General features: G+C 33.9%; 2 pseudogenes; one reads left to right on the top strand and one right to left on the bottom strand.

Moving 5' to 3' along the window:
* Nucleotides 1-3,635: 3,635 nt before the first annotated feature.
* LOC117021146 (elongation factor 1-alpha 1-like) lies at nucleotides 3,636-5,007 on the bottom strand (annotated as a pseudogene).
* Nucleotides 5,008-20,807: 15,800 nt separating this feature from the next.
* Nucleotides 20,808-26,870, top strand: LOC117021150 (flotillin-1-like; annotated as a pseudogene).
* Nucleotides 26,871-26,946: the final 76 nt, after the last annotated feature.

The raw sequence follows: 26,946 nt of genomic DNA, 5'->3' as shown, positions 1-26,946 counted from the left end.
AAACGCTGTTGTGAGTGACCTGCTTTCCTCTGTACAATACTTGAAAGGCTCAAAATGTGCAATATTCCCTTGGTTTCAGAAATAATAAACTAAAATGCTTTGGAGATGAAAGTCATAATGACCAGTGTACATTTATCTTATTCAATTGAAAATACATAACAGTGAGCTCCTATTGCAATGGTACATTACCAAAGGAAGAAAAGATTCTCTCATTCAACTGAATTTATCTGAATTCAACAGTAAACTGCAGATACATTTTTATAATTATATACATTTTATTCCCGATTCCATAGAAAAACATTCTTCAGCAGGATCTGTGTTCTGTTTGTATTTTCCTCTTTACTTATCTACTCAACCAATGAGTATACTCAAAAAAAAAAAAAATTTACACACTATGTAAATAAAAACTATGGATTTAATTCTCTACATAAAATAAGTGCGTGTGCACACATACATTCATAAATGTGTATATGAACACAGATAAAGACATACAAAAATATATATATAACCATGTAATTTTCAACCTCAAAAGAATGCATAATTTGCAAAATCTCTGGAACATTTAACATCTTTTAATTTTTAAATTCAAATTTGGTAATGATAATGTTTTATTTTTGCAAGATAATATCTTTATAGTGTTTAGTGGTATATACCCTGTTTCCCCGAAAACAAGACCTAGCCAGATGATCAGCTATAATGCGTCTTTTGGAGCAAAAATTAATATAAGATCCAGTCTTATTTTACTATAATATAAGACTGGGTCTTAATATAATATAATATAATATAATATAATATAATATAATATAATATAATATAATATAATATAATATAATATAAATACCAGGTCTTATATTAATGCTTGCTTCAAAAGTTTCATTAGAGCTGATGCTCCGGCTAGGTCTTGTTTTCGGGTAAACACAGTATTCGGAATTTATTTTTTTCTGTATAACTACAAGTACTGACTTCTTGTAAGCTATTGACTGCCTTCTAAGGAGAAATGACAAAATCATTTTCACTTTGACAGTGTTCTTTCCAACAAGTGTCAGAGTGTATTTGTGCCAGCCTGAAATTTTCACCCAAAGAAAAATCAACAGGAAAAAAAGAGGTTTAGGGAAGAAGGTAATAATCTCATCTTTATATTTAGACCTTTATCTTTAGTGATCAACCTCTATATTTAAACAGAAGTAATGTGACTCTTGCTTTAAAGTAAACACAATGATTCCATATCTTCTCACCTGATGATGAGAACTGATAGTGAATATTTCAGACATCTCTTCTCAATTCTTAAAAAGGTTGAGCTATTAATCAATTATTCCTCAGTTTCTATACCAGGGTTTTCTGGATCCGGAGATTATAGATAATATGTGTATATCCTTCTTAAGAAAAGGAATATGAAATTTTGAATGAAACATTCTGTACAGAGCCTAGAAATAGCTCCTGCAGCGGAAGGCTCTGAAGTTTACACTTCATTAACTTAAAAAATCCATTCTTGTGTATAAATTATAATTGACAAAAGCCCTCTCCACATTATTAAATACTTTCCCTTCAAAGAAAGAATAGAACTTTGAAGTATTAATGTGTTGAGACTTACAAAACAAAGTTAAATATTAAAAATTATTCAGAAAGAATATATTGATTCACTATTTTAAAATACTATTATACTCCACCCAATTTTAGTTATAAATGTTTTAAGCATAATCACTCATGTCACACAAAAGGTTAGGGAAAATAGGTTAATGTTCATATGATTTCACCATTTTTAATTTCAATTTGCTTTGCAATGTATCACACGTATGATGACATATTTATTACTTTTTAGATAAAAATTTATGAAAACACCATACCTGTTTTCTTTCAAACTCTGACCCTGCTAATGAAAACTGAGTATCTCCGTTAATGATTTTCAAGGTAGTGTATTAGTAATGAGAGTTCAAAAATTCAGTGATACACACACTTCCCTTTGAAAATCACATGTTAAATTATGCAAATCAAATACATAGGTTTTACTTTTTTAAATCATGATCAAATACTATTTAAGCTTATTTGAGAACCTCAGATATTTAGAAGAAACAATGTTTCTCATTGTTATAATAGTCATATAAATGATAATGTTTTTGAAGAAAAAACAATTTTTTATTTCAGCTATTCCATGTGGAATAACTAAAATTCAGAAATAGTAATGATTTAGATTGTATTTCTGTGACCATCTGTTCATTTGTTAAATACAAAGAAGTTGCTGACCAATAAAACACTAAAATTACCTCTACTATTTTGTTTAGTGGTTTTAAATAGAATGTTAATAAAAGGTATAGAGCTCTACTGTCAAATAGGATAGGTATTAGCCACATGAGGCTTTCTAAGTGTAAATGTCAATCAATTAAATTAAATCAAATACAAAATTCAGTTCCTGAGATGTACTGGTCACATTACATAGCTGCATGTAGCTGATAGCTACCATATTTGGTAGCATATAGAACATTTCCATTATTATAGAACTTTTACTGTATAGTGCTGTTACAGACACTCTGTGAAGTTGCCTCAAAAGTCATCCCCAAATCATCTGTTGGAGATCTCCCACTAATGAGTTGAAGATCTCCCAGACATCACCACCTGCACATTGTTTTAATTTGTTTTCTCAGCTTTGCCTTTATTTGCTATATACTGGTGGGTTTTGTCTGTTTGTTTATTTTTAAAATAGTTTTGCTATTTAAAAAAAAAAAACTGTAGTGCTCAATGAACTTATAAATTAAAATTAATTTTTAAGATGTCTTCCTTTTCACTCAAATATTTTATTACCAAAAAGTTTTAAGCATACAGAAACATTGAAAGACTAGCACAGTGAAAGCCTATATAAACCCTGCCAATGTTTGAACACTCCTCTCTCAGTAACAGATAAAACCACCAACAAGAGATCATTAAGGATGTTAAATATTTAGAGAATACTATCAATCAAATTGGATACCTGATATCTATTAAATACATCTAACAGCTCAAGAGTACACATTATTGCAAATGCACAGAAAAATATTTACCAAGTGAAACCTAATTCTGGGCCATAAAAAACCTATAATACATTTCAGAGGGTTAAAATCATACCAAATATGTTCTCAATACAATCATTGAATTATAAATCAACAAAAAACATATACCTGGAATATTACCAAATATTTGGAAATATTCCAGGTATATGTTTTTTGTTGATTTATTATATATATATATATATATATATATATATATATATATATATATATACACACATATATTTATAACAGTTCTAAATAACCCATAAGTCAAAGAAGAAATTCAAAGAAAAAGCTGTAAAATATTTTTTTCTCATTAAATTTTGTTTTAATAGATCTCAAATTCTGTGACAGATTTCTGCTCAAGTTGTTCTCATTAAAAAGTACTGATTTAAAAAAGAAAACAGACAAAAAAAACTAATAACTTAAAAACTGCCACACACAAAAAACAAATGGTGCACAAAACATTCTCCTTTCCTTCGGAAGATTTTACGATGCATTGTAATCATTAACCAGTCTTTTATTGTTAAACTTAAATGGCCAATTGAGACAGAGTTCTAAGACTGTTCTTCCACCACTGATTAAGACTGGGGTGGCAGGTACTGGGGATAATATTCATTTAGCCTTCTGAGCTTTCTGGGCAGACTTGGCCACCTTGCCAGCTCCAGCTGCCTTCTTGTCCACTGCTTTGATGACACCCACAGCAACTGTCTGTCTCATGTCACGAACAGCAAAACAGCCCAGAGGAGGGTAGTGAGAGAAGCTCTCAATGGACATGAGCTTGCCAGGAACCATATCGATGGCAGCATCACCAGATTTCAAAAACTTCGGGCCATCATCCAGCTTTTTCCCTGAAAGACAATCAATCTTCTTCAGCTCAACAAATTTGCAGGCAATGTGAGCTGTGTGACAATTAAGCACAGGTGCATATCTGGCATTTGGCCTGGGTGGTGCAGGATAATCACCTGAGCCATGAAGACACCTGCTTCCATTTGTGGGTCATTTTGCTGTCACCAGCCACACTGCCACAATGGACATCTTTGACAGACATATTCTTGACACCGAAGACCACATTGTCCCCAGGAAGAGCTTCAAAGTTTCATGGTGCATTTCAACACACTTTACTTCAGCTGTAATACTAACTGGAGCCAAGGTGACCACCATGCTGGGTCTGAGAACACCAGTCTCCACTCGGCCCACAGGGATAGTACCAATACCACCAATTTTGTAGACATCCTGGAAGGGCAGATGCAAGATGCAAAGATTTGTCAGTTGGACGAGTTAGTGGCAGGATGCAATCCTGAGCTTCAAGCAGCGTGGTTCCACTGGCACTGCTATCTTAATGGGTGATTTTCTATCCCTTGAACCAAGGCATGAAAGCACTTGGCTCCAGAATGTTGTCACCATTCCAACCAGAAATTGGCACAAATGGTACTGTGTCAGGGTTGAAGCGAAGTTTCTTAAGGTAGGTGCTGACTTTCTTAATGATTTCCTCATATCTCTTCTGGCGGTCAGGCAGCTCAGTGGAATCCATTTTGCTAACACCAGTGATTAGTTGTTTCACACGCAATGTGTAAGCCAGAGGGGCATGCTCATGGGTCTGCCCATTTTTGGAGACACCCGCTTCACATTCACCAACCCCAGCAGCAACAATCAGGACAGCACAGTCAACCTGAGACGTGCCTGGAATCATGATTTTGATAAAGTCCCCAGGTCCTGGCACATCAGTGATGGTCACATAATACTTGCTGGTCTCAAATTTCCACAGGGAAGTATCAATGGTGATACCACATACACATTCAGCTTTCAGTTTATCCAAGACCCAGGCATACTTCAAGGAGCCCCTTTCCATCTCAGCAGCCTCCTTCTCAAAATTTTCAATCGTTATTTTGTCGATCCCACAACATCTGTAAATCAGATGACCTGAAGTGGTAGACTTGCCGAAATCAATGACAACAATGTTGATGTGGGCCTTTTCCTTTCCCATTTTGAGTTAGATTAAGTGGTGGTTTTTACTACAACTGTGTTCTCTCAGCAAACCGTTGTGGAAAAGCTAAATCATTTCAAATTGAATATTAATAAAACCACAACATATAAATATGTGTGGGATAAAGATAATGCAGTGCTTAGATGGAAATTTACAGCTTTAAATACATGTATTAAAAATAAGAACAGTATAAAATCATTTGTCTAAGCATCCAAATTAATATATTAGGGGGAAAAAGAGCATATTAAAGCCACAGAAAGTAAAATGAAAGAATAAGAGAAAAAAAGGCAATCATATATTAAAAAAAAAAAAAAAGGACAGATATCTAAGAATGTTAACAAAGCCAAAAGGTCATCCTTCAAAAATACTAAAAATGATAATCCAGCCCCAAAGCAATACTGATTAAGAAAACACAGGAGAAAAAGAAAATAATCCTACAATCTACACTTCCTAACAACATGAACTTGATGTGAAAAATAATGACAACAGATTAAATGGGAATGATTCTAAAATAATTTGTCTTCCCAAAACAGAAAAACATAAAAAAAATAAAAAATAAAAATCTGAAGATGGAGAAAGACAAATACCATATGATCTCACTTATATATGGAATTTAAAGAACAGAATAAATGAGCAAACTAAACAGAAATAGTCTCAGAGATATGAAGAAAAAAATGATGGTTGCTAGACGGGAGGCGGGGGATGAGGGAGAAAGTGAGGGGAGAAAGCACAATTTGGTAGCCACAAGGTTGCCACGGGAATATGAAAGACAGTTTGGGAATATAATCCATAATTTTGTAAAGATTTTGTTGGGTTTCAGATGGGAATTTGTCTTATTAGGGAGACCGCTTCATGGACAGTGTAGATACCTGACCTCTGCGCTGTACACCTGAAGCTGAAGGTGAATAATATTGAAGGTCAACTATAATTATAATTGTACATGAACATTCATGTTCACAGGATGTGGAGTACAGCATAGGGAATAGAGTCAATGGTATTGTAACAGCTGTATACGATATCTGAAGGGTAGCAGATTCGGGAGGCGGGGGTTATCACTTTGTGAGGGGTGTAAATGTCTAACTATTACATTGTTTTTTACACTTGAGACTAATAAAAAAATCTAAACAGCATTTTTTCATTAAAAAATGAATTTGTATTAAAAAACATTTTCCACAAATAAACCTCGAGAGATAGATAATTTCACTGGAGAAGTCCTATCAACCTTTTAAGTAATAAACACCACCTCTGCAATATACACACATGCTTTCAAAAAACAGAAGAGTAAGGGAGAAAGGCAGAATAGGCAGAATAACCCAAATATGAAAATCTGACAGCGACATTACAAGAAACCACACATACATTTCATTCATGGACATATACCCAAAAAGTTATAATAAATATTGGTTAAATCAAATTCAGCAATATGTAAAAAGGTTGATATGCCCATGACCAATTGGAATTTATCTGAATAAGCTTATAACAAGTAAATCAATTTAAAAACCACATAAACATATTTCCAAAGGAAAGCCAGATCTTATTGGAACATGGCTCCATTATTGATTGTGTAGAGCGGAAGGTGTTGAGGTGAAGTCTTGCTGACACCAGCACTGGAAGTTCCAACCTCATTCCAGCTTCTCAAAACCTAGATCACAATGTAAGGTAAGGAAAAGGAGAGCAAGAACATTGAGTATTCTTGAGCTTAGAGTTTCATTTTTGCCTTCAGAGGCCACCATTTCCCTATTGGGTCAGTTTTGCATTGTGCTTACATCACTCCTGGAGCTCAGCAAGAACCCACTCAGCCCTTCCAAAAGTTTTGTAGCCATTTATTCTCTGTATCAATTTCCTTCTTGGTTAACTACATGACATGATACCTGTTTCCTCAACCAACTTTGTCTGATAGACATACAGATATTTATTATTGATATAAGAAGGCCAGATACTTCATACTTGATTAAAAGGAATACAAATAATTTAATATAAACGGTGACAGTTTTTGTCGGGATTTTTGTTTTACTGATGTCATAACTATTTCCTTCACATCTGCCATTTTATAATGCATATAGTCCCTAAACACATGAAATATTTAGTGGACATTTCTAGCAATGTTAGAATATTTTGTAGAAATTTATTAATTTTTCACTTCAGTATAATCTAGATTTAAAATTTGCAAGATATTCAACATTACTGCCACCAATATATATATTTATTTATTTATTGGTGATCTTTGCATTCATAAATTAATAGATTTTCAAGTTTGTGTAAGTTTCCCCATCCTTAATCTAAGGTATGGGTTTACTTGTTTAAAATCTAAAGGGAAAATGAAAATCAAACACATTGGGATGAGATGGAGGAGTGCAGCGTAGTAAGAAAGAAAATTCAGTGAATATAGAAATATAAATAAACATAATTTCTGTACGTACTTCTCATATGAGTATGATAATCTCTCATCATAGTCATTTTTTATGCCACTGGCAGGCTGCATCCACATTACATAAGAGTGCTTGTCTTTTTTTGCATTCTTCCTGCTACCACACAACTTTTCTGCTCCCTACTCTTTTGCTTCTGGTCTGATGTCTCATTTTTATTCACGATACTTTAGACCTCCATAGTAAGCTGAAAGACCTTAAATGTAAAGTCTAAAAACATTCTCAACTTAAAAAAAAAATCAAATTTAAATAACAGCCTACATGTAGGCTTCTAATTTGACCTGGTCAATCTTTGTTTGCACTTATGATCCCATATTTATTTAGGGTGATTCAAAATATTCTCAAGATTGCTCTGGGTTTGGATGATAACTTTTATGGTCTATATACTTATATTTTACATGATATAGAAAACCTACCCACCTCTCCAAACTCTACTTTTATATGCATTTGTTTACATATATTTTTTCAGTTAATTCATACAGACTAACTTTTACTTTCTCCAAAACATCAAAATTATTTCTGTCAATGTATTTTCAAACGTTCTGCACTCAGTGCCTTCATTACACATGCTTCAAATCTTGTCTCAGTAATTAGGCTCATACTTTAGGTCCTGGTTTCTATGTCAGTTCAATAGAAAAGATCTTCTCGAACGACCAATCATTATATGATCACTCCATGTTTCTCTTTTATAACTATATTTTTTCTCAACTAATAATTGCATATTTGTTCTTCATTCATTATTTTCTCTGATACTTTGTATAAACTTCATATTCCCCAAAGAAAGCATAACTGTTTGGTATACTGCTGTGTACACAGCACCCAGAAGATTTCCTGGAATATACAGGTATTCAGTGTTTAAAGAAATTAAAGGTTACCCTACTGCAAAATGACCACCCAGATAGTCTGCTCCTCAGGATGATTTCATGAATAAGAAGTTACACATTTAAAATAAAATTATAAAAATATGATTATAAGAGCCCATTATTAAAAATGGCTTCACATGTTGATAATTCCCAAAGAAACTTCACTCTCAGTCTTTATATATTCTTAAGGCTTTGTTTGAGGAGATACCTGCAGGAAAGACAATGACACAATCATGTATTTAGTCTAACTTCCAAACTTTTATATTTGTGGTTATTATTGCCTTGATTTTCATATAATGGAAGTGTTATTGCTCTTTGTTTGCTATCAAGAATAATAACGGTGCTGCATGATGCGTGTCTATGAAATTGTGAGACTTTAAAAAATGAGCTCTGTCATCCAAAATAGCTATATATTTTTTCATTAATTAAGTTAAACATTTTCATTGATATTTTCACTATTTAAAACACCTTTATGATTTATTATAAGAGCCAGTTTATTTTAAAATAATCACTATATTTTAGTTATATTTTATGCAATGAATTCAAAAGAAGATATTAATAAGAATTCTCATTGAACAATGGATCAATTCTAGACAAGATTATGAAAGAAGCATATGGCTTTAATGATGTTTTCTTTATTACTTTCTTCATTCTTCATGCACAGACCCAATTCTTTCATTAAGATATATTGATGTATATTATACATCATAAAAAATATAGGTTCTGGGGATAGAGCACTGAATATTAAAGACATCCTCTTGTTCTTATGATGATCACATTCTGGTAGAGAGAGATGGACAATAGAAAAGTGAGTAAAAATTAGAATATGTTAGATGGTGACAAGTATCATGGAGAACAATTTATCTGAAAAGGTAATACATAATGTTGATTGTTAGGAAACAGAATGTATTTTTAAATGGTTTGGCTGAGGAAGTCCTCACTAAGAATATTAAAATTGAACGAAGACTGACGTAATTGAGGGTTTAGCCATGCAGATACATAAGGAAAGGAATCACCAGACTAAGGAATCGCCAAGCACAACACCCTATACAAAGGATGCCTGCCTTAGTCCAGGAAAAATAGAGTTCACTATGTCTGGAACTGAGTGAATAAGGTGAGAGAGTATTAGGAAATAAGACCAGAGAGGCAAACAAGGATTAAACTATATATGGGCATTATACAGTTTTGGTTATTACTGTGAGTATAATGGAAAGCCATGCAGAGAATTAAACAGATGAGCTACATAATGTAGCATAACTTTTCTAAAAAGTCTCTATGACTCCTCGTCATTTTTTTTAAATAGACTATCAGATGGGTGTGAGTGTTATTAGGGTCATCACTTTGAAAATTATATAAGTGTCTAATCACCATGTTGCATACCCCAAACTAATATAATATTGTATGTCAACTATAATTGAAAAATATATATATATATGTATACTTAAATAGACTTTCAGTGTGTAAGAACAAAAGCAAGACCTGTTATGAGATTATTGCAATAACCCAGGTGAGGGTTCATGTTGATTGGACAAGAGGGGCAGTAGTGAAAATATTTTGAAAGCAGATTCAAGCGGAATTGTTGTGAAAATTAAAGTGTGATGTCAAGTAAAAAATGGAATAAGGGATAATCAAGATTTTTTTTCCCCCCTGGAACAATGGAGAAAATTGAATTGCAAAATTACCAATGAGGAATACCTGTGAGAGCAAAATGTCACAAGATGCTGTAATTTAGCACTGACATGTTAAATGTGAGATGCCTATTAGGATCCCGTCTGGAGATTTTAAGTACATGTTGGTGATGTGAAATCTGAAGTTCAGGCAAGAATTCTGGGCTGGAAGTATAAATTGATTTGTCAAATTACCAACACAGTCAGTTTAGGTAGATAAAAACAGAAGCCAAGGACTCGAACTTCACGTTTTCCAATATTAGGGTGTCAAAAAAATGAGAGGGATCAAGTGAAAATGAGGAATGGACATTGAGGTAGAAGCCAAGTCATTAAGTGGGCCACCAGCAAGTGAACACACATACACAGAGAACAAATGTTAAGCAACTGTGAAAGGTGGCCCGTTTCAAATATCGACAATACTTAAATCAAGATGAGGACATGAGATTAAAAAGTTGGTTATTGAATTTAGCAACATGGAGATCACTAGTGATCTTAGAGTTTCAAGTTAATTGGCATTAGTATGAAATTAGAATGAGAGAGCATTTGCAAATGAAATTAATAAGATAAATTGGTCACGACAAGTTTATATGGCTGTTGATTCCTAGTGTTGTTTTTAGTTATCCAGATCGTTCTTCTCCAGGGCCCATCAACATATACTTGTCCCCTTGCTTTGGAATTTGGTTATTTTTCTAAGGATCTGTTTTTTGCTGAATTATATGTTCAACAATTGAATTCTAACAATTCCATAGCTGCTAAGGGTTAACTGTTGTCAAATGTTTTCAGGAATCCCACATTAATTTTAAAGGAATCACTTGAATATAACATTGCAACACAAATTATGATACAGATTTTCATTATTTTTCAATTATTTAACAAAGTGGTGAGATGGGGAGTTCCATATGCTGATGCATTTATTGTAGTTATTTGCATATTTCATATGGATCAATATGCATATTAAACTTAACTTTGTAGGTTAAACTGTTTGAAAACACAAACAGGTATATACACTATATGTACATATGAACACGTAATGTACTGTAGTGAGTGCAAAGATCACTACATGTAAGGTGGGGTATCTGGAATTTAGTCCCTGTTTCACCACCTTCTAAATGTGCATCCTTGGATATGTTCCAGAAAAAAATTTCTGATATCAAAAATGAAAGTGTCACAATTACCAAAAATGATTATTGGAGGCATCAAATAAGAAACTACTAATGAAAATAATGAAAATGACTGGTAGTTTATACCCATTTTAGTTAGTGTGTGTGTGTGTGTGTGTGTGTGTGTGTGTGTGTATATATATATATATATATATATATATATATATATATATAAATTTAAGAAAAATACATGAATGCGCATGCCAACATGAATCATTTATCACTTAGTGGTGCATTGTTATAAAACTGAACTGAAATTCTTGGCATTTTCTCATATTGCTAAGCATCATGATGTGGTATCTTTTACATAGTTTGCAAAATTCATATTTTCCTATTTAACCTACAATTATTTTAAATGCATGTGCTTTCAAATATTTTCTATGTTAAGAAATAATTTCTATAAAACACATACTATTTCTACAAGCTCAAATAATGGTTACTGGGGGGTGGAAGAAAGGGGAATGGGGAGCAAGTGCTTAATGGGTACAGGGTTTCCTTTTGGGGCAATAAAATGTTTCAGAACTAGGTAGAGATGGTAGTTGCACGCTATTTTGAATGTATTAAATGCCACTAATTGTATGTCAAAATGGTTGACTTATGTAATATAAAGCTTTTTACTTTATTTTAACATCTGTGAAAATAAAGAATATAATTTATAAATATTTCTTAAATCTAAGTGAATTTATCCCCTCCTTCTAAGATCACTGGGTAACAAATCATTTATTTATCTATGTCCTGATTTAGACAATAAATTATATGATTACCTTATTTAAAGTCCATAAAATAGTTGGGTACTATGCTATCTATTATAATATTCTTACTTTCCATACTAGGAAAAGTTTAATATTTTCAGAACTTTGAGGACTCCTAAGTAATGTAATAAGATTTTATCTTGAAGCTGACATTTTACATTTCTACAATTAAAATTCTGCACATTTTCTAAATATTGTCTCCAAAATTATGTAAATGTTCTAATTTCCCTGCTTTTGTTAATCTGATTTTTATATTAAATATTAATTTATCTAATACAAGTAATAATCCTTTCTTTGTGAATGGTAGCAGTTTAATTCATATACTTTATTTTTATTCATATATTTTTTAACTTCAGCAGTGTTAACAATTATACTTATTTGGTTGAGTAATAACAGTAATTGCAAGTAGTTAGTTCAATCTCAGTAGCTTAGTTTTAACATGAGATGTCCCCTTGATGTCCTCCGAGGCCATTAGTGCATAACTGCAATTTTACAAACATTCTGTAGTAAAATTCAATAGACTCCTTTGTTATAATTTTAGTATTTTAAAGGTCTGTGACACACCATTAAAAATATGTTGCATAATGAATGTTTATATCTTTCAGTAAAATGTTCTACTTTTTAACTAGACTATTATTAATAAAGTGGGGTTTTTACAATATCAATGACCTAATTCTCCAACAAATGAATGGCTTCAGAACATGAAAGAAGAGTGATTAATAGAAATGAAAATGATTTAAAATATATATCATCGAATTGTAATATGTAGACCATTTCTTGTATCCTAATTCAAACAGACATGCATTTCTTTTAATACAATAGGAGCTGTGATTATAACTGGGTAAAGGTGATATTAAACAATTATTTTAGTAATTTTGAATATGATAGTGGCATAATATGTATGTTAAAACAAAAATTCTTACCTTTCAGAGACTTAGTTCTAGCTAGTTAAATATTATGATGCTGATATTTTCTTTAAAATACTCTAACAAAAATAGATAAGCTAACTAAATACAGTAACTAAATTAAATAGATAAGTGAATGGATGACATGTTATCTAACTAAATAAATAAGCATGAGTATGTGAATGAATGAATTTAAAAACACAACAAAACTGATTGTGAAATTGTTGATAACTTCCTAGTGGTTGAAGTGTAGCTTGTGTTTACAAAGTGTAGCTGGTGTTTACTATAATTTTCTCTCTGACAAGAGTGCTATAGCATTGAAAAATTGCCACACTTTCTCTCAAATAACCCTAACCTTGCTCTTCCTCCTTAACCTTTTTTGATGAATCCACATCATTGTCCAAACAACCAAAGACTGCTAAAATACAAGAATAAATCTTTTACTTTCTGAGATTCTTTTTTGATCACCTATTCTCAAAGCTAGTGAAATTTTGCTGACCTCTCTTCTTAAAACTATACTTTTCTTCCCCAAAGCAAAACTGTCCTTTAGAATCATTCTCATATTGCATCATTCTGAAAAAGCTTATACTTAAAAGTGATCTTACTGTTTTTCTCACTTATTTTGCTATTAAGTTTGACAGAAAAAAAAATCCATGATAAAAAAGTTAAAAAGAGAGTAATTATTTCGTAACTTAATCAAATAGATTTAATATCTATTCAAGTGATGGCTATTTTTCAATTTAAGTGATTGATATCATCCATTATATTACAACACGTGAAACTATTAAGCATACTATTATCCCTGAAAAAGTTCTACTTCTTTAGAGTCATTTATATTTTTAAACTTAATGCTACAATTTGTTTACTAATAGTCTCACCACACTAGATACTTATATATTTAAAAATTTATATTTTAAGAAAATTTAAGTTTCAAAAATTAATGAGCTCAGGGTAAAAGCATGTTTGCGGCATTGATAATTTTGACACGATATGTACTGAACTTAAAAATATCCTTACAATCTATTTTATGTTTTCATAAATACTTAAAAAAGATTAAAATGGTAAGTTTATACACAAATACCATACTCTTTGCATACTGTAAATGTACATTTCAAATAATTTGATTAATTTTCACAATATACAACCTCATTTAAGAATATTATTGGGGTGACAATGGTTAGTAAAATTACATAGGTTTCAAGTGTACAATTCTGTAATACATCATCTATACATCACTTTGTGTGTTCACCACCCAGAGTCAGTTCTCTTTCCATCACCACATATTTGACCCTGTTTACCCTCTTCTACCACCCGCCTTTCCCTTACCCTCTGGTAACCACTAATCTAATCGGTGTCTATGAGTTTTGTTTCTTTTTTTGTTGTGTTCCTTTGTTGCTTTCAGTTTTACATCCCACATATCAGTGAAGTCACATAGTTCTCGACTTTTCCTATTTTATTTCGCTTAGCATAGTAATCTCAAAATCCATCCATATTGTTGCAAATGGCACTATTTCATATTTTCTTATGACAGAGTAGTATTCCATTGTGTATATATACATCTTTATTTTTTAAAAAACTTTTTTTATTAGTTTCAGGTGTACAAAACAATGTGATAGTTAGACATTTATCATTTATATCTCTCACAAAGTGATAACCCCCTTCCACAATCTACTACCCCTCTGACATTGCATACAGCCATTACATTTCCATTGTTTCTATTCCTAATACTATATTCCACTTCTTGTAAATATATATATATATATACACACATGTATATATGTATTTACACACATATAAGTATGCATATATATGTATATATACATGTATACATATATATGCATATGTATATATACATATATACATACATACATAAGTATATGTATACATATATACACACACATATATGTATATGTATTTGTGTATATATATATATGTATATTTTATGTGTATATATAATTATAGTTGAAATTCATTATTGTTCAGCTTCAGCTTTAGGTGTACAATTGAGCAATTGAGTGATCAGGCATCTACGTCATCCCTGACGTGGTCTCCCTAATAAGACAAGTGTCCATCGGATACCCTACAAAATCTTTACAACATTATTGATTACATTCCCCAAATTGACTTTTGTAACCCCATGGCAATCTTGTGGTTACCTAATTGTGCTTTTTAATCCCCTCACCTTCCCCTTTATCTCCACCCCACTCCCATCTAGCAACCCTTAGTTTTTTTTCTATGTCTGAGACTGTTAGTTTGTTCATTTATTCTTTTTTTTTTAGATTCCACATATTAGTGAGATCATATGGTATTTGTCTTTTTCTGTCTGATTTATGTCATCTTCTTTATCTAATCATCTAACCATGGTCACCCAACAAATGTTAATTAAAAATAAAAGATTATTATCAGGTCAAAATATTCCCCCATATTGGTTTAATTAAATGATTAAATATTGGCCCTTACTTCTCTTTTTGAAATTACATGTCAAAATGCCCTGTTTCTCTGAAAATAAGACCTATTCAGACAATCGGCTCTAATGCGTCTTTTGGAGCAAAAATTAATATAAGACCCAGTGTTATGTTATGTTAGGTTATGTTATATTATATAAGACCCGGTCTTATTTTACTATAAGACCGGGTCTTATATTAATTTTTGCTCTAAAAGATGCATTAGAGATGATTTTCCTCCTAGGTCTTATTTTCAGGGAAACACTGTATAATATTATGCATGATTTCAATGTTTTGAAACTTGTTGAGACCTGTTTATGGGCCAGTCTATGGTCAATTTGGTCGGACGTCATACTGCAAATACTTTTAATATTGTGAAATTTGTTGACACTTGCTTTATGGCCAGGCAAATATAATCACTTTTGATAAATGGTCTATGTTCACTTAAATTACATGTGGATATTCTTGCACACTCAGCTGTCAGTCATGTCATAGCTTCCTTGACAGTAATGAATTTTTTTTTCTGTGTAGTTTTAAGATGATGCTTTTGATTTCTGACTATTTTGCTATGATAAGTCTTGATATTTTTCTAATTCTTTGGTTTATGACGGGCAGATTACCTTTATCACATGGACTGTTCTCCATACCACCCATTCTCCCATATTAACAGTGTATTAGATTCAGCTTGACTATATAATTCATAAAAACAATAGCTTCATCTGACACCATAGGTACTGAGGTTTAAGGAAAGGTGCAGGAGAGGAGACAGCAAAGAATGTTCAGTAACAGCATAGCAATGGCCTCCTGATTCCCGTGCATAGCACCTCATGTTCCAGTCATTGCATCTTGTAAATGAGTATTCATATTGTAAATGAGAGGCTGAGAGTTTGTAGACAGTCTCAGCTCCAGAAAGCTATCCACTATGGGATGATTTTGGCTTAAAGATATAGCCCACTCAGGGAACTATGACTCGCTTCCATTTCCCAGGCAAAATGCATCTTGTCATTTTCAGTTACTCATTACTCAATAAACAATCCCAACAAAGAATGATAGGTTCTCTGTTTGGCACAGACTTTGTTCAGATTTTCTTTTGACGAGATAAAGTAGATTTAGGTCAACCCTGAGTCATTCCATCAGTAAAGGTTATACAAAGTATTCAAACATGGGCAAAACCTTCACACATTCTGATGTTATAACAAAAATCTTAGAACCTTCTTTTAATTATTTTCTTCCAGTATACCCCAACCCTGATCCTTGATATCAGTTTATCCTTGCTACAATTTATCCATACACTATAAAAAATAAAATAAAATAAAAAATAAAAATTCTTAAGGGAAAAACATTTCTAAAAAATTAGAATTTTCTCCGCAAATACATTAAACATGATCATAGCCCTGACAAATTTTCTGATAGTCCTTTACTCACTGGACTACTTTTCATGCAACTTTCCCTACTATTATTTGTAAATTTTGACAGATGTTAACAGGAACACTTAACTGTGCTACTTGTCCAAAGCTACATTTATTTCTTTATCTTTCTGTTACTCTTCTCCATGTATATCATAACAATTTGAATTTTAAATCAACTATTCAAAATGTATTTGGGGATATTTTCCATAGACTTTTATTCTTAGTTAACTATACATTTGAACCATAAATACTTTAATTCCCATACAGCGTTATTGAAATGGTATTAATATAATGATTAGCATACCATACATTAGTCAATACTAATGTCATTGCTTTATTTCTTGTTAGGGAAAAAAAAATGCCTTTCCCATACACATTTCCTAACTCAGAGTCCTTAGAGACCAGTGCTCTCTACACATTCTATTTTATCTGGGGAGTATAGGCATAAACAAGCTACAAGGAACACACTTTCTTTGAAACAGATTCCCAAATATCACTGGGGAAAGCCACTCATTTGCCTCCCATTGGGTGGATCATTAATCTCACTGTTCCAACTAACTGTGTAAGAGGAAATATAAGTTCCTTTGTAATTCCATGCACTGGTGGTCAAGAGGATGAAGTACTAAAGAGCACAACTGACAGGGATGATTTTACATTATATAAGCAGACCACAGGATTCCCCCAAATGGACCTCACTATCCTGAACCTCCAGCACTCCTAAGTGTGTCCTTTGAACACATCAGAACACAATGGAATGAACATGTTCAAGTTATTTTTGCAATGAAGGCACATGCTCTCTCCAAGATTTGCAGTGAGCTTCCTGCAATATTATATTTGAAAGAGTTCATTTAGCCTCATCAGCTTTCTAGGTTGACTACCAAACATGAGCAGTTATACAGAAGTGAATGACATTAGGGTCCCCATCTGGGACTTATCTGGTCATCATCGTAGCATTCAATCCTCCAGATAATAAATTTCTCTTTGGATCCACACATTCGGTCTAGCTCCCAAGATCCCCGGGGCCCGCTTATGAATTGGGGGCGCATGTTGATTAAGCTACTTCATGTGCTGTGTCCATTGACTACTTGTGCCATTGAAGCAATTGAAGTATAATGTATTTGCCTATTAGAATGGTGTCCCCCAGGAAATGTGCTGTTCTTCATACCCAGGAAATTGCCTGAACAGAATGTCATTCTGATTCACAGCAACATGTACACCAGATGTCGTATGCCAGTCAGAGTAAATCCAGTCAAGCTCTAAGGGAAGATTTATTTCCAGGCTGAATAAGAACCAATATTATAAAAATAATATATATATATATATATATAAAGTAACCCAAATGAAAATTCCCACACTGCTATATTCAAGCGGAATATCACAGGACACAGATTGATGTCTTTCCTTCAAATCATCAAAGTATACTTGTCAGGTAAATTTCATAGTTTGAATTAATTCAATTTTTCTCACAGGATAACAAATCAAGGGTGTCTTTGAGCATTGGCCATGAATTGGCACTGTGACTGAAAGAAACAACTGTGAATATTCTCTTATTCTGATATGAGTTCCTTTGAAGAGAGTGATGGTATCCTTTCTTAGCATCATTATCCATTCATGGGCTTTGTTACTTTTTGTGACAATTTCCCCTCATTTCCCATTCATTACATGTCATTTTACAGACTTGGCATTCTGAATAGGAGTCTCTGATTGAGCCATCCATACTAGCTACCCACAGGGCAAGTTTCACGAATAGGCTGAACCAGTTTCCTTTTTGGTTTGGTCTCTGGAAAAAATAGGGTTAGAAAAATAAAATATAATGGAGTTGTCTTTTCCACGAGAAAGTTGGCTGCTCATATAATCAGATCTAGTTTAGTCTCTGAAAAGAAGTAACTCTCCAGCTTACTGTTTTCTTATTCTGATGAATTAAAATACTGTCCTGAACAGAAGTCCCCTTTCTGCCAAGATAATAAGTGCAGTCCCAAGCCTGGTGTAATTGAATCTGGCAAGGTAATGGCAAATATCTGTGATGTAGGAGAGACAGAATTTTATGATCCGATGATTCCACCAACACATAGGAAACCTTTCCAAATAATTTTCCATTTATTATTCCTCACATTCAGATGGAGTACACATTCATCCAGTTGAGGCAGCCAGCCTTCATTCCTTTATCCTCTGCTCTAATTACTGTGGCTGTGTAGCAAATTATTTCAAAGCTTATCTCAAAACTGAGCAAATTACTTCAGCATAGAGTAATCATTTATCATGCTTCTGAGTAACATGGGTTAAGAATTCAGAAAGGCCACAATGGGGATAGCTTATCTCTGCTCCATGATGTGCAGTGCCTGAGCGGGAAGACTCCAAGCCTAGAGACTGAATCATTCTAAGTCTCACTAATTCATGTTTCTAAAGGAAGATGCTGGCTGACAGGGGGAAAACCTCATTTACTTATCCTCTGGGTCTGTCCACGTGGAATTTCCATGTTGACTTCATCACAGTATGATGGTTAGGTTCCAAGGACAAGCAAGGATCCTTAAGTGAGGTAGGTAGAAACTATATCCTTTTTATGACTTATTCTCAATAAGTATATAGTATTCCTTTTGCCGTACTCTAGGTGTCTGAACTATCCACAGGGCCAACACAGATTCAATAAGAGGAAATGCAGATCCCACCTCTTGGTGAAAGGAGGATCAGTAAAAGCAGCAGTAGAACATCTGAGATTGGGGGGCGGGGGAGGGAGAGAGAGAGAGAGAGAGAGAGAGAGAGAAAGACAGAGAGAGAGAGATATGACTAGAGTGTTATGGAAATCAGTGAAGTCTCAAACACAGGTAATTGGATCCAAGAATGTGAAGAGAGAGAGGTAATACAGAACGCCAATATTTGAAATGATAATGGACATGGATTTCCAAAATCTAATTGAAAATTACTGGAAGAAAAGGGTTAATAGGTAATAGCTAGTTTGATAGCCTTTCCTCTAGTTTTAGGGATACCTAAGAATTTGATTTTTTATTAAATCCACCTTGCAATATTAACTCAATGAACTATTAGGGAGTGGATTGTATCGGATCAATGATAAATGCCAATTCAGTATAGGGCTACGTATTGAACTAAGCATCTGTATCTCATTGTCAACATAGTTTATCAAGTAATGCATAACTAGATATGATAAAATGCAGCTGCACTAGAGAATAGATATTAGTTATGTATCCCTTGAGAATTTGTAACTAACCTTGAGGGAATATTATGACCAGCTAAGGGTAATCACTGAAGAGAAACCATGGCATTTTTTTAGCTGACCTCTTCCTCAAACGATCATGTTCATCTCATGTTTACACACATCTAGACTGCAGAACACCTCGGCCTTTGGAATTGATGACTAGAAATCATAGATTTTGACTACGCTGTGTTGGTTCTCTCACCTTTAGAAGAAAAGAACATCCTCTTTTAGCTGTTAGGTAAATACACCTGCTATAAAGAGAAACCTATTTTTTTTTCTCATCAATCTGATTGCTAATCCAAACCCACGGCCACTGCTGTATAAAAAGCAGAGTGTGCATTGCAGGATAGATTGAAAAAAAGGGGGGCAAAAAAAGTAGGAAATGACTATGAAATATTATTTTCTGGTTCCTGCCAATCCCTTAAGTGATAACACATCTCCTGATATAGGAAGGCAAAGTAAAGAAAACTAAACAAAGAAAAAGTTCAGACATATTTGAAACGGTGGCAAGAAGAATAGTGCTTTTCCTTCCCAATTGCCATGTCTTAATCTCCTAAATCTGTATACACGTTACCTTATATGGGAAAAGAACCTGCTGATATGGTTAAGGAACTTGAGATTTTCCTGGATTATCTGAGAGGGCATAATGTAATCATAAGGGTGCTTATAAGAGAAAAGCAAAAGTGTCAGAGTCAGAAAGAAATATGATGATTAAAGCAGAGGTCAATTGAGTGAAGTGGCCTCCAGAAACTAGAAAAGGGACATCAATGAGTTCTCCCCTAGAGCTTCCAGAAGAAATACAATTGTACCAACACCTTGATTTTCGCCCCATAAGACCTATTTTAGTCTTCTGACCTCAAAACTGTAAGACAATAAAATTGTGTTGTTTCCACCCATTAAGTTTGTGGTAATTTGTTACAACAATAACAACAGCTATACCAGCAACATAAGATAGAATACACAATGATGACTAACAAGGTAAGTCAAACAATATGTCTCTGATCTAACCAATGGTAGAACCCATATTCTGGGTGCATAGCCATCCCTCCATGTATGGACCCTTTATTCAACCCTACCGCTAAAAGGGCAAGGGACCACACTAGATCCTGGGCCAACTGGCTCCCATATTGTCTTTAATTATATTAACAATGTTTGAGTCATTCAAAAGAATGATTGACACACAAATAATGATAATGAAAATAAGACACAGCTAAACTGAGTGGCAATGCATGATTTACTCAATAATAGTCATTAAAAAGGGGAAGATTGCTGTGATTGCTGTAAGAAGGTAGAGGCAGCTGGGTTGGATGAAATGCTGCCATCTGGACGGAGGAAAACCACCCCCTTCATACTGTCTTGGATACCTTTAAATGTAATAATGTAAAAGAAGATTTAAAAAGATTTTTTTTAAAAACAACAAGATATTAGACGAGGATAAACTCAGTCTTTCAATGTGGTAGTAGTAGTAGAGGATAAATGAGTTGAGGGTTAGTGTCCTTTCATCAATCTCCAGCTGGGGTTCCAAGACTGTATGCTATAGCGAAAGTTAAATAGCCTGGGGTGGAAAACAAACCTTTTTTGGGGAATAAATATCGATGCTTAATACAATGGAAGACAAAGACATAAACAGATTACTAAAATTGAAATATGGAAGGTAAACTCATACCATGGCTGTAGTCACCAGTATTATGATGAAATTATCGATTACCTTGTACCATGGTATTGTACCATGGTATAATAGTACCACCTACCAGAATGCATAATTAGAATGAATGAGCCTATACATGGGAGCAGTTTACCATTGACGGCTTATAGTTGGATATGGGCAAGTCTGAACTTTGTGTTACTGTCCTGCTAAATAGAAACTTTTCAAATTTTTGAAACCTGAAATTAGGTTTTCAGTGAAAGAATGGCAGAAGGTGGCAAAGGAGTCTCAAGACATCTCGACTCGTAAGAGTCCCTGAAGTCCTCTAAGAGAATAAGATGATTTCTGGAAAGTAAATGCTCACTTTTTATGGCTTGAATTAATAGCATCCTTTAATAGCATCTGTTGCCAGGCATGATGATAGGTTGAAGTATAAAACTGACTGTTAGTCTGTCAAGTTGACTAAGTTTTCTTTCATGTTCTATTTCAATTTTGAAGAAAGCCAAGCAAGTACATATTCTTTCTTTTTTTCTTTCCTTTTTTAAATTTTTTCTTTTATCTTTTTTTTTTTTTTTTTTTTTTTTGGTGGAACAACTGAAGAGTGCGTTCATTGTTCTTCCCATAGGTCTCTGAATTTACAGGGTACTGTTATAACCTGATGAGATGGTGTTCAGGCTTAATTACTGTGATATTATGAGTTATAGTAAGAAATACATGTATTTGGTCTTCATCCCAGTTCCTAGCACAGAACTCCTATAACCCTTGGAATTTCCTGTGTTGAAGGCTGGAAATGTGTCTTTGTTATGTTAATGTTGTGGAAAGCCTCTAAGGACTGGATGCCAGTAGAGCTAACCATGGGATCAGAGCATTGGAACTTTCAGTCCTGCCGCCCTGACATCCAAGGAGTGAAGGGAGAGAGGGGCTGGAGACTGAGTTCAATCACCAACAGACAATGATTTAATCAATCAGGCCTATGTAATGAATCCAACATAAAAACCCAAAATGACAGGGTTCAGGGATCTTACTGGTTGGTGAACAAGTGGACACTCAGGGAGAGTAGCATGTTTGGAGAGGACATGGGAACTCCACACTCTTTCCCCATACCTTGTCCTATGAATGCCTTCCATCTGACTGTTCCTGCATTACATCCTTTCATAATAAATTGGTAATCTAGAAAGTAAAATGTTTCTCTGAGATCTGTGAGCCACTCTAGCAAATTAATCAAACCTGAGGTGGGGTCAGGGGAACCTGTGATATATAGCCAGTCAGTCAGAAGTATAGGTAACAGCCTAGGCTTATGATTGACATGGAAGTTGGAGAGCAATCTTGTGGGCCTGCACCCTGAGGATCTGGAGAAGGAGTTTATCGGCTAAGATGGATGATGTGGATGGCCCATGGTCAACCAAGGGCAGCAATAGAAGAGTGGCAGGTTGCATTTTGCAAAAATTATCTCTGTCTCTCTCTCTTTTTCTATGTTTATGTTTTGCTTTGAATACTTTCAAATGATCTATCTTATATTTCAGTTCACAGCTTTATTTATTTATTTATTTATTATTTATTTAGCTGTATATAATCTACAGTTAAATTCATTTTAGTATTCTTAATTTCATATATTCTAGAATATCTTGATTTTTTAAATTTATTTTATAGATGCCAATTCACTGCAAAAGCCCCTATGCATTTCCTATTTTTTCCCCATATTTTTCTGTATATTCTGGAACATATTAATCAGAATCATTTTAAGCCCTTGTTTTGGTAACCCTAATACTTGGATCACCTGTGGGTATAATTCTATTTTTTTTTTCCTTTGATTTCTAGTCAAGTGGTCCTTTGTGTGTGTGTGTGTGTGTGTGTGTGTGTGTGTGTGCATGCTCAGCAAAGTTTGGCAATGCTAAACATTTTGTGAAAAGAATTTTGAATCTCCAGATGATACTATTTTCCTTTGGTAATGATTAGCCTTTCTTTCTTCTAGGCAAATGGAGTGGTGCCTATTCCCATTAATTGTAGACTGGCTTGAGTTGAGGCTGTATTGCAATTTCTATATATCTAGGTTTACTTTTGATGCACCTTTGAGTTTCCAGAGTTTTCAACTATAATCTTCTTTTGTATTCTGTATCTATTGTTTTAATGGTTTTTGAACTCTGATATTTGTTTAGTGACACCTTCAACATGTCCTGTTTGCTTCTAGAGCCCTGTTGCTAATGATTTTCGTCATGAATTTCAGGCAAGTTCAGTATTTAGCTAATGTATTTTTAAGAGGGAAACTAGTCATGCATTTGAAGTCATGAATCTCCCCCATAAATTCTCCTGGCATCTTTGTTGAGTCACAGTGCTACCCACTGGGTATAAACTTTTTTCTTTCTTTCTTTTTTTGAGGGTAAAGGGGGTCAAATATATGGTGATAAAAGGAGAACTGATTCTGGGTGGTGAACACACAATGCAATATATAGGTGATGTATTATAGAATTGTACACTTGAAACCTATGTAATTTTACTAACCATTGTAACCCCAATAAATTTAATTAAAAAAAATAAGTCTTGTTCTTCTTATTAAAAGTTCTTAGTTCCAGCAATAAATCCCCTAGTCAGCACTAGTTAATTAGTTTTTTAATTTTTCTGTTACTTGCAACCAGAAATAATTCAATTTAACTAATCTGAAATTTTTCCTTTTTTTTTTTTTAATTCAGTCAAGGAATTTTTCTTATGATAGTTCAACATATTACTGCTTACTCTAGCGAATTGAATACTTTTATTCTTCAGTTGAGGTGTTAAATTATATTATTATATTTTGGACATTCCATGTGTTAGATAAATTGCCACATTTTTGGTCTCCTTTTAGTTTAATATATGAGAAGAACCTTGCACAATAGCATGATCTGCTCCTTTTTCTTCCCCTGTACCTTTATATAAAGTAACTACACACTCCATGATGAAAAACCCTATAATGAAAAACTAGAGAAAGCCGTAGTTTCTGACAATATAACACAATAGTAAATTTGAAGAGGCCAGGACAGACTATCAATTGATGATCGTTATAATTAGCTTTTGTATATAATTAGCACAACTTCATTAAAACCTGGAGTAAATTACTCCAATCTAAAAAAAGTAGAAGTCAAAAATTACATGATTAGCCAATGAGAGAAGAATATTCTTCTTTTAAGTTTATTGATTTCATGTACAGAGGCTATGCTATATAGCTTAGAAATAGGACTTGAGAGCTAATTCATATAAAAAGTTGTTCTCTGGTTTCTAACTGGCTGTGATCTTTGGGGCCTAGAAATTTTTCATTGGAACAAGTTAACTGGGAAGACATCAGCAGATGTCTTACATTAAATTTTTAATGCAAAATTTGTGTCCACTAACTACATTAATAAATACATAGCTTTTTATTCATTTATTATAGGATCTACTGAACTGGCTTATATTACCAAAACAAACAAAAACACACACACAATGAATAGGTATTGAAATTCTAGAAAGGAATACTAAGCAGAAATATGTAATCAAGTTTCATACGCATATATTTACTAATGGAACAGACAGCCATCTATAGTAATTAATTACAGTGATAAAATTGTTTAAGGGCATTTATGCAAACCAGGAAATTTAAAGTGTATTACTATATTATGATTCCCCTGGTCCATATGATCTGAATGTCTATTGATTAAATAACCTGATCATTTAATAATCATTGTTTTTGCCTTTTTACTGATACTGAAAATATCCATATATTCTTTTTACCAGAAAAAAGATGACACTAATTTAATATCCACCCACAAAATCAGCCAGAACAGAATTCAGGCAAACAAAATTTATCTCCCTATGATAATATTATGCTCATAATTTCCAGTAGCCCAAGGCCACTTTTCTATAACAGGGTAAAATAAACCATTCTAACAATTTCCAAATTAGCCTACAAATCAACTTTTAACATAAAACCTGCCATAATAATGGATCAGATAATAACCCTCATTGGGACTTTTGTATGCCCCACTTTCAGTCATAACACACGACCAAACTTTTCCTGTTGCAAGGAAGTCACTGTGATTTTAATCAGGGGCCAAAATATCACAATGCTGGGCTGTAGCTCAGCTGATATGATTTACTTCCCAAAGAAGCTGGACATTTGGGCCTGTGGTTATTAGATATGGTCCAGGTGGGAAAACATTTTAATTACTCACTGTCTGATTACACTTCCTTTCTTGGTGATAAAAAATGAGTAACAACAGCATTAATGATAATAAGAGTAATAATAATGATGCAATATTGGTTACCTTAGGAAAAATAATTAAAGATGGTTTTCGATGTTGTCCTGATGATTTACACAGTAAGAGACTAACGACAAAATGCATTAGAAAGAATGAATATTTTGGCAAAAATAACAAAAGAAAATAGCAATATGGAATTATTAATTAAGAAGCAAATGCTAAAAAGTAAGAAAAGAAGCTCTCTTTATTTAATATGACTTTTAGGTAAAACGTGCCTGTGAGTAATGTTTTTTAAATGGAAATTTTTTACATATATATATTATGTACATATATAACATGTATATATAGTTAGGGGAATTTATATTTTACAATCAAATTTTTGGCAGTCTCTAAATACTGGCAACTCAGTTGTGTAATTGAAACACTTTTCTGTAACATACTTTCACGAGAAAATAACCACACAAAAACCAACAAAACCATAAACAAACAAAAACTATCTCAGCTCAAGTCCAAAAAAAACACTTAGATTGGGGAAGTGGAGGTCAAGAGGTGTGCTAGGATCTGATAGGCCAAAGCCAAGCAGGTATCTGTTCAGTACCTGAGAGAGATCTAGATGGCCAAAGTGCAGAGGGACCAAGAGCTGAAGAAGGCCACGTGTGACATCCAGGTCAACCCTTAACGAGCACAGGCTGACCTGGCCTATCAGTTTTAGGAGATGGAGGAGCAGTGGGTACAGGTGGAGGTGGTGGAGTGGACCCAGCAAGTGCAGGAGCAGGAGATCACCCACCGAGAGAAGGAGATGGAGGCCAGAATTTGGAAGCCCTTGGAAGCTGAGAGCTACAGGCTGGAGGGCCTAGGCCAGGCTGAGAAGCCCCCACTGATTAAGCAGGCAGAGGCAGAAGCTGAGTTTGTGTGGATGCGTGAGGAGGTTAAGGCCTTTGCCCCAGTGGCTGGAGCCCCGGGCGGAGGCTGAGCAGATGACCAAGAAGGCATAAGCATTCCAGCTGTACCAGAGGCACTCGCTTGGACGTGCTGCTGGAGAAGCTGCCCCAAGGGTCGGACGATATCAGTGGTCCCTTGACCCTGTTCAATAAGATCACACTGGAGTCTAGTGCAAGTGGGGTCACGGGGGGCGACCGACGTGAGGGGGAAGGGAAGGACTGGACAAACTGAGCTCTCATTATCTGCAACTGATACAGAGATATGCAATCTAATTCAGTAATAGAGAACACAGGAGGGGGAAAAAAGC

The sequence above is a fragment of the Rhinolophus ferrumequinum genome, chromosome 4, assembly GCF_004115265.2.
Source record: "Rhinolophus ferrumequinum isolate MPI-CBG mRhiFer1 chromosome 4, mRhiFer1_v1.p, whole genome shotgun sequence".
Taxonomy (NCBI): domain Eukaryota; kingdom Metazoa; phylum Chordata; class Mammalia; order Chiroptera; family Rhinolophidae; genus Rhinolophus; species Rhinolophus ferrumequinum.
The sequence above is the reverse complement of the archived record's forward strand: the minus strand, read 5'-3'. Positions and strand labels throughout refer to the sequence as shown.